Raw genomic sequence first — 18,214 nt, 5'->3', positions numbered from 1 at the left:
TAAAGGCCACAGTGAAAGTGTCTGTGTCGGCCAGGCTCCTCCTGCTCCCTGCTTATTTCTTTTCCTGCTAGTTCCTCCCAGGGATTTCCACCCATCCTCACCCCACAGGGCCTGGCTTCAGCTCACTGACATTGGGCAAGTCGGGGGCAGAAAGCCTACAAATGCCAGTTTCTCAATGACTGAATCCACATTTCTTTCCTCCTCCTCCTCCTCCTCCTTCTTCTTCTTCTCTTTTTAAAGATTCATTCCATTCATTTGAAAGAATTAAAGAGAGAGGTGTGTGTGTGGAGGGTAGGGTGGTCTTCTATACGCTGGTTCATCCCCCAAATGGCTGCAATGGCTGGAGCTGAGCTGATCTGAAGCCAGGAGCCAGGAGCTTCTTCCTGGTCTCCTACACAGGTGCGGGGACCCAAGGACTTGGGCCATCCTCCGTTGCTTTCCCAGACACATTTGTAGGGAGATGGATTGGAAGTGGAGCAGCTGGAACTTGAATTGGTGCCCACACGGGATCCACTGGGGCTTTAACCCTCTGTGCCACAGCACCAGCCACTGAATCAGCGTTTCAAGCAAAGAGAGATTCACCAGTGTCAATCTATTAAGAAATATGTCTGGGGTCCAGTGCTCTGATGTGATAGGCTAAGGCTCCACCTGCAGTGCCGACATCCCATATGGGCACTGGTTCATGTCCCGGCTGCCCCTCTTTCAATCCAGCTCTCTGCTTATGGCCTGGCAAAGTGATGGAAGATGGCTCAAGTCCTTGGGCCCCTGCACACGCATGAGAGACCCGCAAGAAGCTCCTGCCTCCTGGCTTCAGATTGATTCAGCTCTGGCCACTGCGGCCATTTGGGGAGTGAACCAGCGGATGGAACATCTCTCTCTCGCTCTCCCTCTCTCTTTCTCACTCCCTCTCTCTCTAACTCTACCTCTCAAGATTTTTTTTTAAAGAAATATGTCTTAAGGAAGAGTGAGTTAGAACCTATCAAATAACAATTTTCAAAAAATTAAAACCATCACACACACACATACACACGTGCACACGTGAAATAGAATGAAACATGAAAGGTTCTATTCAACTCATTCATTAGTGAGGAAGATGGTAGCTGGATATTGAGAATCCACAAGGGAAGGCATTCTGTAATAAGTTTGCTAGGTTAGAGTCAGAACTGGTTAATGGTGTTAGGGCCCAGAAAATGATACTCCAAAGTCTGACCCTTTGGAATGCTGATTAGGGGACAGCAGAGCCAAGCACAGGTCTCTGAGGTTGCCCTTTCTGCCTGAAGACAGATCTAGGGAAGATGTTTTCGCAGAAAAAGAGAATGAGGTTTTCTAGAGAGGCTCTGCTGTAGGCTACCGCCTATTGAGTGCCACACATGTAGATTTTTATCTGCATAGTAGCACAGCCTTTGTTCCCCAGGGATATCTGCCCCTCACCCTCCCCAGAAGCCCCAAGCCCCTGCTGCTCTCTGAACTCAGGATACTGCATGAGTTTCAGTCACCTGGCCCTTCCTTGTGTTGTACCTGAGTGAGTGCCAACAGAGGAGCACCGCACGTTGATAAAATTTGATGGTCCTTTATTGCTGGCAGTGGAGAGTGGATTCATGCCCTAAAGAACTCTTGACCCTGAAGCTCAAAGCAACAGGGTTTAAAAAGGCAAAAACCACAAAACCTTGAGGGGAATACATAGTTACTGGGGTCAAGCTAACCTAAAGCCTGTGCGAAACTAATATTAATTATAATCTTAACAATACCAGTTACAATTTAACAGTTGCAATTATAATCTTGACATGAATCCAGGTATGGGCCTATATCCTATGTGGGACATAGACAAATTACAAGCCTATCATTAACCCAGGTGCAGCCTATCCGCTTCCAAGCTTGAGCGATCACGCTAGGGGGTTTCTATGCTCTGCCAAGTGTGATGGAGTGGACTGCTATTGTCCGAGTGTTTTAGATCCTGGTTTCAGACCAGAGTCTCGCGTGGTGGGGGTGGGGACTGCCTTGTCAGGATGGAGTCTCAGGTGCTCCAGAATGGAGTCCCTACTGTCAGGGTGTTCCTTCACTTGGTTTCTGTGACTCCTGTGCGTTTGCACATAGTTAGCATGTTTTTTTTTCTCCTCGTAGTCTGTCTACTGTCGATTTATTCCAGAGACTTAATCTTCAGGAAGTAGAGGGAAAGGTGAAAACTTCCCTAATAATATCTACAGGACAATAAAATTGTAGCCCTGGGGGTTGTATGTTTCTAAATGTTTTGTCTCTTAGCTGCCCTTTGTCTACCCCCATTGGACAGATGGGATCACGGAGGCTGAGTCAAGTCAAGTGCAGATACTGAAATCCACATCTAGAATGATCTACTCCACAGTGTCTTCAGCTACTACTTGTTCAGTTGAAAAGTGAAGAGGCACAATGGAGCTGCACAACATGGTCTCAGAAGATGAACCATCCGTCAGTGTTCCCAAGTTTACACGAAAGACTCGGGGCACCAAGAGTCAGCCCCTCAGGGTCCCGGTCACTTCCTTCTACAGAAGGAGCTTCGAAGGCCCTCAGGGGCAGTGTCTTGCCCCAAGTCGTGGGACTCAGCAACAGAGCAGAAGTTAGAGTCTAGACTGTGGCTCAGTCTCTGTTCTCACGAGGTCACTGGAATGCGCCCTAGACTGGAGCTTTGTTTATTTATTTATTTATTTTTTGACAGGCAGAGTGGACAGTGAGAGAGAGAGACAGAGAGAAAGGTCTTCCTTTGCCGTTGGTTCACCCTCCAATGGCCGCCGTGGCCAGCACGCTGCGGCCAGCGCATCGCGCTGATCTGATGGCAGGAGCCAGGAGCCAGGTACTTCTCCTGGTCTCCCATGTAGGTGCAGGGCCCAAGCACTCGGGCCATCCTCCACTGCACTCCCGGGCCACAGCAGAGAGCTGGAGGGGCAGCCGGGACAGAATCCGGTGCCCCAACCGGGACTAGAACCCAGAGTGCAGCGCCGCAGGCGGAGGATTAGCCTAGTGAGCCGCGGCGCCGGCCATGGAGCTTTATTAATAGAATTTCCACTCTGGGATTCCGGGCCCCAAACAGAAGGCGTCGTGTCTACAAATAGGTTCTTTTACCAGGAAGAGAAGAAAAAGGTAGAGGGAGGAGAGACTGATACAGACAGGCAGATAGGATCACATCGATTAGATTTGTAAGCTGGAGGCCACGCTTTCGTCCTTCCCCCATGTGATCTTACGCCCCTACCTGACCCCACCTGTGTGCCCACCTGCCAATCAGACTGTGTAGCCACTCTTCTTTGGGAGTAAAGCAAAGGCCTGGAGCACGGTGGGCCTTCCCCTGGTTGCCCGGTGCCTTTGGGTGGGCGGCCTTTTGGCCTCCGTCCTGCCTCTGCTTTCCTGCCTGCGTGCTTGTTCCTCGCGGCTCCTGGCCTGCTCTCTGCCTGGTGTGGACCCAACTTAGCTTCTAGACTTCTTTCTCCCCTAAATAAAGCCCTCACTTTCCTGTGCATTTCTCTCACCGAATAAAACGCTTAAAAACCTACTATGTCGCCTGGTCTATTTTGAGCCGATATTCAGAATTCTTATCTAAATAGATGGCAAGAACTCACAGGATTATTAATACCTAAAATTATTAATAAGGCTGGGTGATATCAAGATTATTTTGTCTAAACTCTTCTCATTAGCACAAAACATCAAGAATTGTTTCCATTTACTCATTGCTTACTGCAAATCAGCACTGTGCTAACATACCTCATTTAATTATTCCAGCTGTTATGGGTTACCTTTATTGATTATTTTAATATTAATGTCTTGAGGGTCCTTGCCGTCTATTCATGTAGGAATTCTGAATATCGGCTTGAATAAAACAGTCAACATGGTGAGGTTTAGCATTTATTTAGAGTGTGAGAGGAAATACATAGGAAAGTGAGAGCTTTATTTAAAAAAAAAAAAAAAGATTTATTTGAAAGAGTTACACAAAGAGAGGAGAGGCAGAGAGAGAGAGAGAGAGAGGTCTCCCATCTGCTGGTCCACTCTCCAATTGACTGCAATGCCCGGAGCTATGCCGATCGAAGCCAGGAGCCAAGAGCTTCTTCTGGACTTCCCAGATGGGTGCAAGGGCCCAAGGACTTGGACCATCTTTTGCTTTTCCCCAGGCCATAGCAGGGAGCTGGATCGGAAGTGGAGCAGCGGGGACTTGAACCTGCTTCCTTATGGGATGCCGGCACTGCAGACTGCCCGCTGTGCCACAGTGCCAGCCCCAATGACTTAGTTTCTTAAGAACCTGTTGTGAGGCACAGAAAGCTGACTCTTGTCAGGCACTGAAAATGGTAATGTGGAGTGTGTGTGTGTGTGTGTGTGTGTGTGTTGGGACAGGAAGGAAGACCCCGGCTTTCTGGGGCTATAAAAGCAAAGGTGGGCCAAGGCAGTGGCATGTGATCATGGATACAGTGGGTCTTCTGGAAAAGTCCTGGATCCTGATCCCCTGGGCTGCGAGGAAGGAGAAAGCACAGGAGTAGCACGGTGACTGAGCACTTGACTCCCTTGAGAGGCCATCGGGGCAGGCAGCTGGGAGGGGAGACTCGCCGGATAAGGAGCTTACGCTGGGCGAGGGTGTGAACTGCCCGCCCCAGCGGCTTGGCAGCTTTCCCGTATTGCTGTATACAACTCTAACTTCTCTGTGTGCAGCTGGGGGTCTTCCCTCAATCTGGAGCCAGCACCTTGATGTCAGAACAGCTCACCTCACTGAGAATGGAGAGAAAAGGCAGGACGAACCTTCTGTTTCCTGTATTTGGAGAAAGCACCTTCCTGGGTACTCTTGGGCAAGGCAAAAACACATGTGCCCCTTCCTCTTCACTTACTGGGACCACTTCCCTCATTTGAGGAATAGCAGTGCTTCCCAGATGTGTTGAGATAGGAGCACTTTGAGCCACAGTGGATTTTTTATGAAATATTATAATTTTTTAAAACACCATAAAATGGTGGAGAGAAGGTATAGGATGAGGCACAGGTGACACAATAATAGAAATTACAGCACAAACACAATGTATGTGAGTAATTGCTCTGTGCCAGGCAGCTTTCTATGTTCTTCTCATATATTTAATATGTGTAATCGATGTTTTTAATCCCTACATGGTACAGATTAATATTATACCTACATTGTGGCTGAGGAAGCATAGGCAGAGAAAGGTCAAATAACCCGCTTTGTCAGACAATAGCAAAGCTAGGATTCAAATGGAGAGATTCCGGTCTCCCAGCCTACATCCTTAAAGAGAGCCCTCTAGTTTTACATAACAGCTTTAGTAAAACCTTGTGGGGAAGAATGTTAAGTATGAGATAATTCGCTGTATTAACTTCTTATCCTTTTATGTTTCCTTATCTCTTCCTACGAAGAGGGGATGATCCTTCATAAGGAAGGAAGCTTATTATCTATTATCTATAGACCTGGTGGGTCTATAGACATTAAGCAAACAATTATACAAATAATCATTTCATTTGAATTGTCAAGGACTAAAGAGAGGAAGAGATAGAAGCCATGAGAATATCATCTGGAGTCCTGACCCAATATAATAGAGAAGGAATCTTTCAAAATATCAAACACCTTGAGCCTCATGATGGTTGTATATAAAGAAAGCTAAGCAAAGGCAGAACAACAAATGAATACTTGATCTGTCACCTCTGAAGAAATCAACCGTATTCAGATTGTGATTGTCATAATTAATTGAGCTAATAGGACCTGATAAAAGTCCAGACAGGGCTTGACTGAGCCAAATAATAGCTGTTCTAAGAGGTGTCAAAGGCATTTTGGGGATGTCCCACTGATAGATAACTTGGATCAGTTACTGGTATTGAGATCAAAGATAAAAATTGCAATCTAGGAAGATAATCTTTGAAGCTCAAAGAATAAGTCAGAGAAGCCAAGGAAATGAGGCTTTGTGAAGGAATTGCAGGCATCAAGTTGTGAATAAAATCTGAACAGAACGCGACAGGGATTATGCAGAATGTCCAGCTCAGATTGCTTGGGCAGACGGAAAACTGGCTTTCATCGGGGAAGTTGCAAAGACTTAAGATGATTAAAATGATGACCAGAAGGGACTGTCTGAACTCCTTTGGATGAAGATGTAAGGACTTGAGCATGTTATGCTAGGACATTCATAGGATCAAAGGCGACCAGGAGGAATCCAGAAAGAAATAATCACGGGAGTGGTAAAAGGGAAAAAGAGCTTAAGAGACACAAGGTTTAATAACCAAAGCATCCCATTGGCATTGAATAATAACACAAGGAAGAGCAAATAGGAGACAGCTGCATGGAATGTGCAAGTTCATCACAGCCCATACACTTTGCTAACAGCAACGTATTTCAGCTACTTAAGAACACATGTGGGTTAGTGGTGCTTAGTGGGAAAGCAAATCACACAGTTACACAAGCTAGAAAGCCCTACTACGTGGGCATCTGTTCCAGGCACTGGGGATACAAGAAGAGTTCTAGTCTTGGTCTCATTGTTCAAGGAATTTGCATTACAGTTGAGTGGAAGACATAAAAAAATAATAAGGTAAAATCACACAGGAGGAGGTAAGTTCCACCTGATTGCTCTGGAGTTGTCCCCAGCCTTCAGGAAGAAACCAGACTGGACAAGCATACCACATCCTGTTGCTCCTGGACTCAGGTAAGGCGATGCCCAAGGCCAGACCGGGGGACTCTTCAGTTCAGGTCACATGTGTCCCAAGACCGATGTGCTCAGATGAGGTGAAAGTGGAGGGAGATCTTCAAGAAGGAGGAAGAGAGTGGGCATCCCAGCGATGGCGAACGGCTTAGGTAGAGGCAGGAAGTCTTGCTGGGAGGTGCTTCAGGAAGTCTCTGAGAAGTAATGGGTCTCCAAACAAAAGCTGCTCTCAGCAAGGTGGGAAGGAGTAGGAGGGTGCTGCCCTCCTGGAAGAAAAGGGACCCGAGTGACAAAAATGGTGGAGCTGTCTCAAGTGTCCAGGTGTCCAAGCGGAGTCTTGGGAAGGCGATTTTAAACAAAGGAAGAAAAGATGGGCCTCTCAGAGGTCCTGACTGCGGGAGGAGGAGGCTCTTGACTCCACCCAAAACCTACTACGTGTGATGATCTGCTCCCATGAGATTAACAGGAGGCTCTGATGCACTGTACCTGCCAGGCACCTCATGCAGTTTCTATTTGGACCTTATAGCCAACCTTCTCAGTTATTTTTCTCCACTTAGGGTGCCTCTTTTTCTTGCAGAAAATGTGCTTCGCATAGTAGGTGCTTTATAAGCATGTATGAGTGCTCAAAAACTCATCTGCAGGCCAGCGCCGCGGCTCACTAGGCTAATCCTCCGCCTTGCGGCACCGGCACACCAGGTTCTAGTCCCGGTCGGGGCGCCGGATTCTGTCCCAGTTGTCCCTCTTCCAGGCCAGCTCTCTGCTGTGGCCAGGGAAGGCAGTGAAGGATGGCCCAAGTGCTTGGGCCCTGCACCCCACAGGAGACCAGGAGAAGCATCTGGCTCCTGCCATCGGATCAGCGCGGTGCGCCGGCCGCAGCGCGCCAGGTGCGGCGGCCATTGGAGGGTGAACCAACGGCAAAGGAAGACCTTTCTCTCTGTCTCTCTCTCTCACTGTCCACTCTGCCTGTCAAAAAAAAAAAAAAAAAAAAAAAAAAACAAAACAAAACAAAAAAAACAAAAAACCTCATCTGCGTGGTGGATATGCTGAACACAGCTGCCACTTCATTCTGTCTGTACGAAATGACTTCTGTGTAGAGGAGTGTTCCGAATTAACAGGACACCTGTCTCGAACAGGGATTCCTGGAAGCAAGTGTTGTGGAGTAGTGGGTTAAGCTGCCCAAACCCCATGTTAGAGTGGCTGCATGGAGTCCCATCTTTGCTTCGGATCCATCTTCCTGTTAATGCACTTGGGAAGCAGTGAGTGATGGCCCTCATAGGTTTCTGCCACCCTTGTGGGATCTGAATGGAGCTTCTGGATCCTGGTTTTGGCTTGCTGTATCTTGGGCTGTTGGGGGCATTTGGGGAGTGATCCAGCAGACGGAATATCTCTCATTCTCTCTCTCCCTTTGTCTTCCCCTCTCTCGTGGGCTTAAAGAACTGCCTCCTGTTGACAGCCATGTGAATGAAGCCTGCCTAGATCTTCTAGTATCAGCTAATTTGCCAACTGACCCGAGCTTCGTGAGGCAGCACAAGAGAAATCAACTGAGATGACTCAGACCAAAAGAACTTCCCAGGCACCTCAAAGAGACACGAGCTGGATAAACGAATGTTTTAAGCCATTAAGATCTGGGAGGATCTGAAAGGCAGCAGAAGCTAACATCCACATATAGTATCTGGATTTCCTGCAGTCTTGCTACACTGGTTAGTAATGGATCAAGGCTAGAATCTTTATTTTCCGACCCTCACTTAAGTGACTAATTTCAGTGAGCTTTTGCTGTTGTCAGGACTGTCTACCATAACAGACAATTCTTTGCTGCCACGGATCTCCAACAATGCAGGTATGTTAATACTCAGGGCTCAGCCAGCGCCGCAGCTCACTAGGCTAATCCTCCGCCTTGCGGCGCCGGCACCCCGGGTTCTAGTCCTGGTCGGGGTGATGGATTCTGTCCTGGTTGTTCCTCTTCCGGTCCAGCTTTTTGCTGTGGCCCAGGAGTGCAGTGGAGGATGGCTCAGGTCCTTGGGCCCTGCACCCGCATGGGAGACCAGGAGAAGCACCTGGCTCCTGCCTTCGGATCAGCGCAGTACGCCTGCCGCAGCAGCCATTGGGGGGTGAACCAATGGAAAAGGAAGACCTTTCTATCTCTCTCACTGTCCCCTCTGCCTGTCAAAAACAAACAACAAACAAACAAAAAAACTCAGGGCTCTCCAAGGAAACAAGACCAATAGGATATATGTATATTGTACACATACATGCAAGAGGCCTTCAAAGTAGATGTGAGAAATGTGCGTTGCCTTTTAATTCTATTTCTCCATGAGTTTTTTGAAGCCCCCATGTATATCCATACACATAGCTCCTATAAAACATGCACACATAAACAGACTCATACGTAACTAGAAAGCTATACATGTAGATAGATATTAGGAATTGGCTCACGCAATTTATGAAGGCATGGATTTGGTGCAGCTGCAGTCCGAGTCTGAATGCCTGGGAACCAAGAGAGTGGGTGGTTGAAGTTCTCCTCCAAGGGTCGGGGAAGACCAGGGTTCCAGCTCCAGCAGTCAGGCAGGTGAAGGTGCCTAGTCCTCAGCCTTTTGATACAAACAGCTGTCACAACAGGTAACACAGAGGGACTCTCTAAGCAAAGAACTGGCAGAAAGTCCTCTGGAGTCTGTGAAAAGGAAAGAACCTCCCATCTTTGTTGCTGAGCCATCCTCCTCCACTTCATGGCCCTGGCCTGGGCAGTGCCCCTGGCCTTGATGATGCAGATCACTAAAAGCATTACAAAGTTTAGGATGCACCTAGCACTAGCGATGATAATAAGAAGAGCCACACCTGCGTGGAAAATGCAAGCAGACAAAAGGTACATTTGAAATTCTTTCCCCTTCAAACATCAAATGTTCAGAGTAGAGCAAACCCGGTAGAGAGAAATCACACACTGCGGCCACTTGGCTTTCTAGTGAGTCACAAGACGCTGGCAGCGTGCATTTCTGGAGAAGACAAATCCATAGCCATTACAAGAATGGGACAGGAACCTGACCTTTGGCCTTCACTGCCCTTAGATACCCAGGTGAGCAAATGCACGTTTGAATTATTTATCTGATTGGTAAAGAGTCTTGCAGATATAGAAAGCTCTGAGTATGCATGGGATTTTCATTATAAATAAATGGAGGCTTAGGGCATTTTTCAAAGTTCATGAATTATTGAGGTTTCTTCCAGCAGCTCTCACTTTGTCATAGTTTGATTTTTTTTGTTCCTGACCACATCAAGTTACTCAAGAGTCCTTCCTGACAGTGAACACATTCAGAAAGTGATTTATGGCTTTTAAAATGTTCCTTTGAATAAAAAATCATTTTGGAGAAATATGATTTTAACACTTTAGGCGCTGAGTTATTTTTAAAAAGATCCATTCATTCATTCATTTATTCGAAAAGCAGAGTGACAGGGAGAAAGAGACATTGGTCATCTACGGGTTCATTCCTCAAATGGCTGCATTGAATCTCCTACATGGGTGGCAGAAACCTAAGTACTTGAACCATAATACGCTGCTTTCCCAGGCATGTTAGCAATGAGCTGGAATGGGACTCCAGTAGGCGCTTTGACATGGGATGTTGGCATTGCAAGCAGTGGCTTAACTCACTGTGCTGCAACATTGGCCCCTGAGTTATTCTTAATACTAAAGCTTTTTAAAAACTCGAAAAATATGGGGCTGGCTATGTGATGTAGCAGGTAAAGCTGCCACCTGTGGAGCCAGCATCCCATAAGGGCACTGGTTCATGCCAAGCTTCTGATCCAGCTCCCTGCTAATGTGCCTGGGAAAGCAGCCAATGGCCTAAGTCCTTGGGCTCCTGCACCCACGTGGGAGACCCAGAAGAAACTCCTGGCTCCTGGCTTCAGTCTGGCCCAGCTCCAGCCATTGCAGCCACTTAGGGAGTGAACCAGTGGATGGAATATCTCTCTATCTGTTTCTCCCTCTGTCTCTCTCTAATACTGCCTTTCAAGTAAATAAATAAATCTTTAAAGAAGTAAAATTTATAACATAGAATTTACTATTTAACCACATTTAAATGTACAGTTCAGTGGTGTTACACACATTCACACTGAGGTACAACTACTGCCATCATCCATCTCCAGAACTCTTCATCTTGAAAAATAAAAACCCTATGCACATTAAACAACACTCCCCTATTCCACCCTCCGCTCATCCCCCTACTTTCTGTTTCTGTAATTCGATTGGTGAGAATTTCATATGAGTGAAATCATACTTGCATTTCCATGACTAGATTATTTCACTAGGTGCAATTTTTTTCTTTTTTTAAGATTTATTTATTTGAAAGAGTTACACACACACACACACACACACACACACAGAGAAGGAGAGAGAGACAGGTCTTCCATCCGCTGGTTCACTCCAATTGGCCACAATAGCTGGAGCTGTGCCAACCTGAAGCCAGGAGCCAGGAGCTTCCTCCTGATCCCCGACATGGGTTCAGGGGCCCAAGGAGTTGGTTTATCTTCCACTGCTTTCCCAGGCCATAGCAGAGAGCTGGATTGGAAGTGGAGCAGGCAGGTCTCAAACCAGCGCCCATTAAGGATGCCGACATTGCAGGCGGTGGCTTTACCCACTATGCCACAGCGCCGTGGCTTTACCCACTATGCCACAGCGCCGGCCCACTAAGTGTAATTTTCTGAAGGCTCATTCATGTTGCAGCATGTGGCAGAATTTCCTTCCTTTTTAAGGCTGAATAATATTCTCTTGTACTTATCAAGCAAATTTTGTTTGTCCGCCTGTCTGTTGGTGGACACTTGGGTTGCTTCCCTTTCTAGGCTGTCGAAAATAATGCCACTTTGAACTTGAGTGTGCAAATATTTCATTTCTTTAGGCCATATACCCAGAAGTGGAAAGCTACTTCATAAGGTAATTCTATAGTTAATTTGCCTGAGGAACTGTCATATACATTTCCATGATAGCTGCCTCATTTTCATTCTCACCAGCACTGTGTAAGGGTTCTAATTTCTCCATACCCTCACCAATGCTTATGTTCATGGTTTTGACAGCAGCCATCACAATGGGTGTGAGATTGTATCTCATTGTGGGCTTGATTGTATTTCTCTAATGATTAGTGATTCTGAGAATCTTTTCATGTACTCCCTGGCCATCTGTAATTTTCTTTACAGACATGTTTATTTGGGACTTTGGTTTATTTTTAAATTGGATCGTTTGTTTTTTTGTTGTTGTTGTTGTTGAGTTGTGGGATTTGGAACTGATCATAATGTTGAAGACATAATCCATAACACCATAATCCCAAGTGTTAAAATATCTAAATAATCTCTAAAGTCTAAAATCCTGAAAATCACAATCCCAACAGATTAAAAATCCAGAATGTTGAAGCCCTGAGAGGCCAATGATCTTTTTGTTTTGGGGTTTTCTTTGCTTGTTTGATTTTGGTTTTGGTTGATTCTTTTCCCAAGTCATCCTTGTTAAGAAAATAATTCCCTTTGCTATCTATTTCATCTACACATAGTTTCCAATATTTGAGGCATGAATTGTGTAAAGACTTTTAGAGAATTCTAATTCGTCGTGTGCATTCTTTGCAAACTTGCCTCAGTGAATAAGCTTTATCAAATGTTAACCTTGTGTGTAAGTATTGTGTACATACACAAAACATTGAAACCGACTCAGTAAACGAGGAAGTGTTCTTTTGCATTTATGAAAGATAAGATGTCTTGACATCTTGGCTCTGCATATGGGAAAATGCATACGCAGTGGTGACTGGTTGTGGTTTTGCTCCTGTCTCGTCCAGACTTAGGTTGTTCACCACAGTATTCCAGATGACCCCAGTTGTAAAGCTAGGCACACAGTTACCAATTATGGCAACACGTGCTTACACATTTCCCTTTTTGACCTATTTCTTTATGAATATATTTTGTCTGCTACTGATATCAGAATTTGGGGTGCCATACAATATCACCATATGCTTATTAATAAATCCCCAATATTAATAAGCCCGAGTGGGTTCTTGCCTAGTATTTAGAGGAAAATTCTAAATACCAGCATAAATAATCGAGGCAGCGTGGTACATCTTAAGCTTTTATTTAGTGAGGGAAATCATAGGAAAGTGAGGTTCCTATCTAAAGGAGAGAGGTAAATCTGGTTCATACCGAGTACCAGGAACCAGCCACGTGGAAGAGCATCTAGGCCAGGAAGCATGGGGTGGGCGCAGGGCTACAGCCAGCCCCCTCCTGGCTAGAGGCCAGGGCGAGGGAGGGAGGCTTTCAATCCACTCTCAAATGGGAGTGGCTAATTAACCTGATTGGCCAGTGGGCACTCAGGTGTGGCCAGGTAGGGGCATGAGGTCACATGGGGGTGCGGTGAAGGTATCAGGTAGGGCGTGAGGTCACACAGGGGTGTGGCGAAGGCGTGGTCTTCCAGCTCACAAACCTAATCAATTTTAACCTGTATGCCTGTCTACTTCACTGCTACTGTTTATACCTGTGCCACCATCGTTAGTACATCTGTTTATACTTGCAAAAATGTATGTTATTATGCTATTACTGCTGTTATTGTCAAAAGTGGCCTATGAGGTGTTTCATCATGATCTTAAGTTTCTCAAATAAATTCCATTCTAAAAATGTAAATAAATATCCTTTAAAGAATGTTTTAGGGCCAGTGCTGTGGCAGAGTGGGTTAGGCTGTCGCATGCAGCACTGGCATCCCTTAGGGAACTGGTTTCAAGTCCTAGCTGCTCCACTTCCAATCCTGTTCCCTGCTAAAGTGCCTGGGAAAGCATCAGGATGGCCCAAATGCTTGGGCCAGGCATCCACTTGGGACACCCACATGAAGCTCCTGGTTCCTGGCTTCAGCTTGGCCCAGCCCTGACTGTTGTGGACATTTGGAGAGTGAACCAGTGGATGGAACATTTTTCTCTCTGCCTCTCTCTCTCTTTCTCTAACTCTGCCTTTCATGTAAATAAATAAAATAAATCTGTAAAAAAACAAAGAATGCTTTAAATTATTTTTTCCAGAATTCTATTTTTGGGACTTTGATTTTTTTTTTTTTTTTTTTGACAGGCAGAGTGGACAGTGAGAGAGAGAGAGAAAAGTCCTCACCCTCCAATGGCCGCCGTGGCTGGTGCACCACGCTGATCCGAAGCCAGGAGCCAAGTGCCTCTCCCGGTCTCCCATGCGGGTGCAAGGCTCAAGGACTTGGGCCATCCTCCACTGCCTTCCTGGGCCACAGCAGAGATCTGGACTGGAAGAGGAGCGACCAGGACAGAATCCGGCACCCCGATTGGGACCAGAACCCGGGGTGCTGGAGCCACAGGCGGAGGATTAGCCTATTGAGCCGCGGCGCCAGCCGGGACTTTGATCTTTTAGGATTTCAACATTTAAAATTATGATGTTTGGGATTGTGAAGCAAAGCCTAGGATATTTTTGATTTTATCCCCTTCCTAGATCTATGGTTTGCAAGTATTTTCCCCCATTCCATGGAATTTTACTCTGTTTATTGTGATCTTTGATTGATGCATACAAGATTTTTTATTCTGATGTCATCTAATTTATCTATTTTTACATTTGTTGCCTGTGCCTTTGCTATCACAGTCAGGAAATCATTGCCAAATCTAGTGTCATGGAGCTTTTCCTTTTTTTTTTTTTTCAGCCTCAATGAAATATATTTGAAAAAGAAATTATATATAGTTGACTGTAACATGATGTTTTCATGCAAGTATACATTGTGAAATGGTCATCACAGTCAAGCCAATCTACTTACTTATCACCTCAAATAGTCCCCCCCCCTTCTTTCAGTGTATAGTGTGAGCAGTTAAGATCTATCCTCTTAGCAAATGTCAACATACAATATTGTTAGCTATAGCCATCATGCTATAAGTTAGGCCTCCAAAACTTACTCATGTAGCCTTTGACCGATGTCTCCCCATTTCCCCTCTTCCAAGTCCCTGGCAGCCACCATTCTGCTCTCTCCTGCTATGAGTTTGGCTTGTTTTTGGATTCTACATATAAATGAGATTACGTGCTATTTATCTTTTGATGCCTGGTTCATTTGACTTGACATAGTGTCTTCCAGTTTCATCTATCTTGTTGTAAATGGAAGTGCTTCCTTCTTTTTCAAGGCTGACAGAGAGATACAAATACAGAGATGTATGTATATATCACGTTTTCTTTATCCATTCAACTGTCAGTGGGCATTTTGGTTGCATCCAAATTTTGGCTATTATAAATGATGCTGCAGTGAACATGGGAATACAAGTATCTCTACGAAAATCTTGATTTCATTTCCTTTGGATATAAAGCCAGAGGTGGGATTACTGGGTCATATGGTAGTTTTCATCTTTTTTGAGGAAGCTGTATACTATTTCCATAATGGTTATACCAGTGTACATTTTAGTAAGCGTGTACAGGGTTCCCTTTCCTCCACATCCCCACTAACACTTTTTTTCTGCAGATGATCCATGATGTTGAATTCACCTGTTGCCATTTGTATGTCTTCTTTGGAAAATGTTTGGGTTTTGCTCAGTTTGAATTGGTTGTTTCTTTACTGTTGAGTTGTATGCACCCCTCAGATATTTTAGATATTACTCCCTTATCAGATATATTTGCAAATATGTTCTCTATTTGCAAATATAAACTCTATTGATAGTTTCCTTTGCTGGTTAGTTTGCTGCAATCCCATTCGTCTAGTTTTGCTTTTGTTACCTCTCTTTTTATGTCATAGCTAAAAACTCACGGCCAAGACCAGTGTCAAGAATCTTTTTCCCTATGTTTCTTTTTTTTCTAGTAGCTTTGCAGTTTTGGGTCTTATATTTATATCTTTAACTCATTTTGAGTTGATTTTTATATATTTTGCCAGATCAGAGCTCAGTATCCAGTGTTCCCAACATTATTTACTGAAATGACACTAACTGTGTTGTTTTTTTTTTTTTTTTTTTTTTTTGTAATATTGTTTGGTTCCTTTGATCCTTTGCCTTCCTACTATGGCTAGGCCTTGGGTAACAACATCATTTATTGGTTTCCTTAACCCTGTACACACCTCTGTAAATAGTCCCTTTATTAAATTCTCTTCAGAATTTGGAGTAGACCTAATGTTTCCTTTTGGGCGTCTGCGTGCTGAGAATAGTGAATACAAAGACAGCCGTGTGAGAGGCTCCGATGAAACTAATTAGTCCAGAGAGAAATTCACTGTGGTGTTTAACTCAGCATCCTGTTTGGAATTGCAAGGCTGGATAAGGGAGACCCAGGACCCAGGAGTCACGTCTCTTAGTGTGTGTGTGTGTGTGTGTGTGTATGCATTTATCTATTTATTTGCTCTTCTTTTCATGTTTGGTGCGGGGCAGTAGGTGCTATGTCGTAACTAGTAAGAGTTCAGGCCAGCTCTGACTCTTGGATCCCTGCAAGATAATGCTGTGTCTTTGACACGCCCACCTTCCCAGGGTGCACCTGTCCTGCCAGGCACCAGTGCGCATGCTCACGCCCCGCCTGGGTTGTGTCTCCCATTGTTGGACCACCTGCTTCCCTATAAAACCCGGGGGGCGTTCGGAGGTGGCTCTGTGTGCTCTGCAGACCGCCCTCCGACATGCAGGCCGTGTGTTTTTCGCGTCACCAACTGGATAGAACTTTCGCGCTCTCTTAGAGTTTTCAGTTTTTTTATTTTCTCTGGAGTGCAGGCACCACTTGGGCCCACTCGTGATGAGTATTTGTGTAGAATGTTTCTCCTCTCTCTGTTGAATAAATTCTGTGCCCGTGGACGCATATTGGTCTGCATTTAATGTTTTAACGTCTTGGGAGGCCAGAACCTGCATTGGAGATTAGTATAATCATTGCCCGCATCATAGGGACGTTGAAAGGAAAGGAAGGGAATTCTGAAATGAAATTAATTTATTTAAAAAGTAGCGCGAGAGAGGTCTTCCCTTCTGCTGGTTCACTCCCTAAATGGCGCTAACAGCTGGGGATGGGAGCCCAGAGCTCCATGCTGGTCTCTCCCAGGGTGGCAGGGGCCCAAGCCCGCAGGCCATCTGCTTTCCCAGGTGCACTAGCAGGGAGCTGGATGGGAAGCAGAGCAGATGGGGCTCCAGCCGGTGCTTAACTCACTGCGCAAGGGCGGCCCCTCAAGCGTTTCTCTTCTCAAGCTAAGATTCCAAAGGAAGAACTTGTGTGAAAGACCGGCCTCTCCTCTGACCGTGGTAAGCAGAGTAGTGTGGGATTTTTAAAGCACCCAGAGAGGTTTCTGCAGTCCCCCCACGCCCAGTCTAGAAGTGAAGCATTGTTTGTTGCTGTACCACTGAGCTACAGAAATACGTCGACGTTTTTGGCGTGAGGAGCAGACTCAGACCTGGGTCACAGGAAACTGATTTGTCCTATCGGAAGTTGATGAGAGGGGGAACAGACAGGACTGCCCAGATGTCCCAGTTCTGTTAGGCTTGCTCTTGCAGTCCTGTCTCAAAGGGACTCTTCCTTGCCTGGTGCATTTCTCTTCCATGCATTGGCACTTACTAATCAGGCAAACCCAGACCACACTGCCTTGGAGTTTCAACCACACCGAGTACGGAAGGACTCCCTGCCCTCCAGTTGAACTCTAATGAAATCATTCTGTAAGCCACGCCCAGAGTTTTGTACTTTAGCGGTGAATCCTAGGCACACATGTGGTCAGAATAGCAGCAGTTCTACACCTGGCAGCTACTGCCAGTGCTGGCTCAGTCATAAGATCCTGCTCCTGCCCTTCTCACCCCCAAGAGCAGCTGTCAGAATTGCAGGTGGGCTCGTGCCTCAGATGGAAATAATAATATGCACGACTTGGACATTTTGTAAACCCAGCCTATTTCAAGGATGATAATCATCCCGATTTTTAAGGTTCTCTGGTTAATTCTTTTTTTAAAGATTTATTTATTTATTTGAAGGCACAGTTACAGAGAGAGAGAGAGAGAGAGAGAGTTCTTCCATCCACTGGTTCACTCCCCAATTGGCCACAATGGCTGGAGCTGTGCCCGACTTGAAGCCAGGAGCCAGGAGCTTCTTCCAGGTCTCCCACATGAGTGCAGGGGCCCAAGGACTTGGGCCATCTTCCACTGCTTTCCCAGGCCACAGCAGAGAGCTGGATCGGAAGTGGAGCAGCTGGGACTCGAACCGGTGCCCATATGGGATGCCAGCACTGCAGGCGGTGGCTTTAGCTGCTATGCTACAGTGCCGGCCCCTGGCTAATTCTTAATCTTTTGACATCTCAAAGATTATTCTTTAGGTTAAATTTTTTCATAAAAGAGAATATGGATAGTAGTTTAAAATATACACAGATCTTTTCCCTACCCAATCAGCTCATACTTATTCAAATAATGACTTAAGGCTAAGGGAGAGGGCTTCCAAATTTGATTTATATCTCCCCATCCAACCATTTCTTACAGGCTGCCAGATCTTTTTAGATAAATCCTAAACAATATTTTATATTTTCATTATGCTTGTTTTTAAAAAATGAAAGTAAAAAGACTATGTATTTTTCATCCTGGCAATAAACTGTACAGGCAGAGAATTGGATGTCAGAATCTTTAGTAGCAGCCACATTATTTAGCTGATGA

This window comes from Oryctolagus cuniculus, chromosome 3, assembly GCF_964237555.1.
Source record: "Oryctolagus cuniculus chromosome 3, mOryCun1.1, whole genome shotgun sequence".
Taxonomy (NCBI): Eukaryota; Metazoa; Chordata; class Mammalia; order Lagomorpha; family Leporidae; genus Oryctolagus; species Oryctolagus cuniculus.
This window is presented reverse-complemented; position numbering follows the sequence as displayed.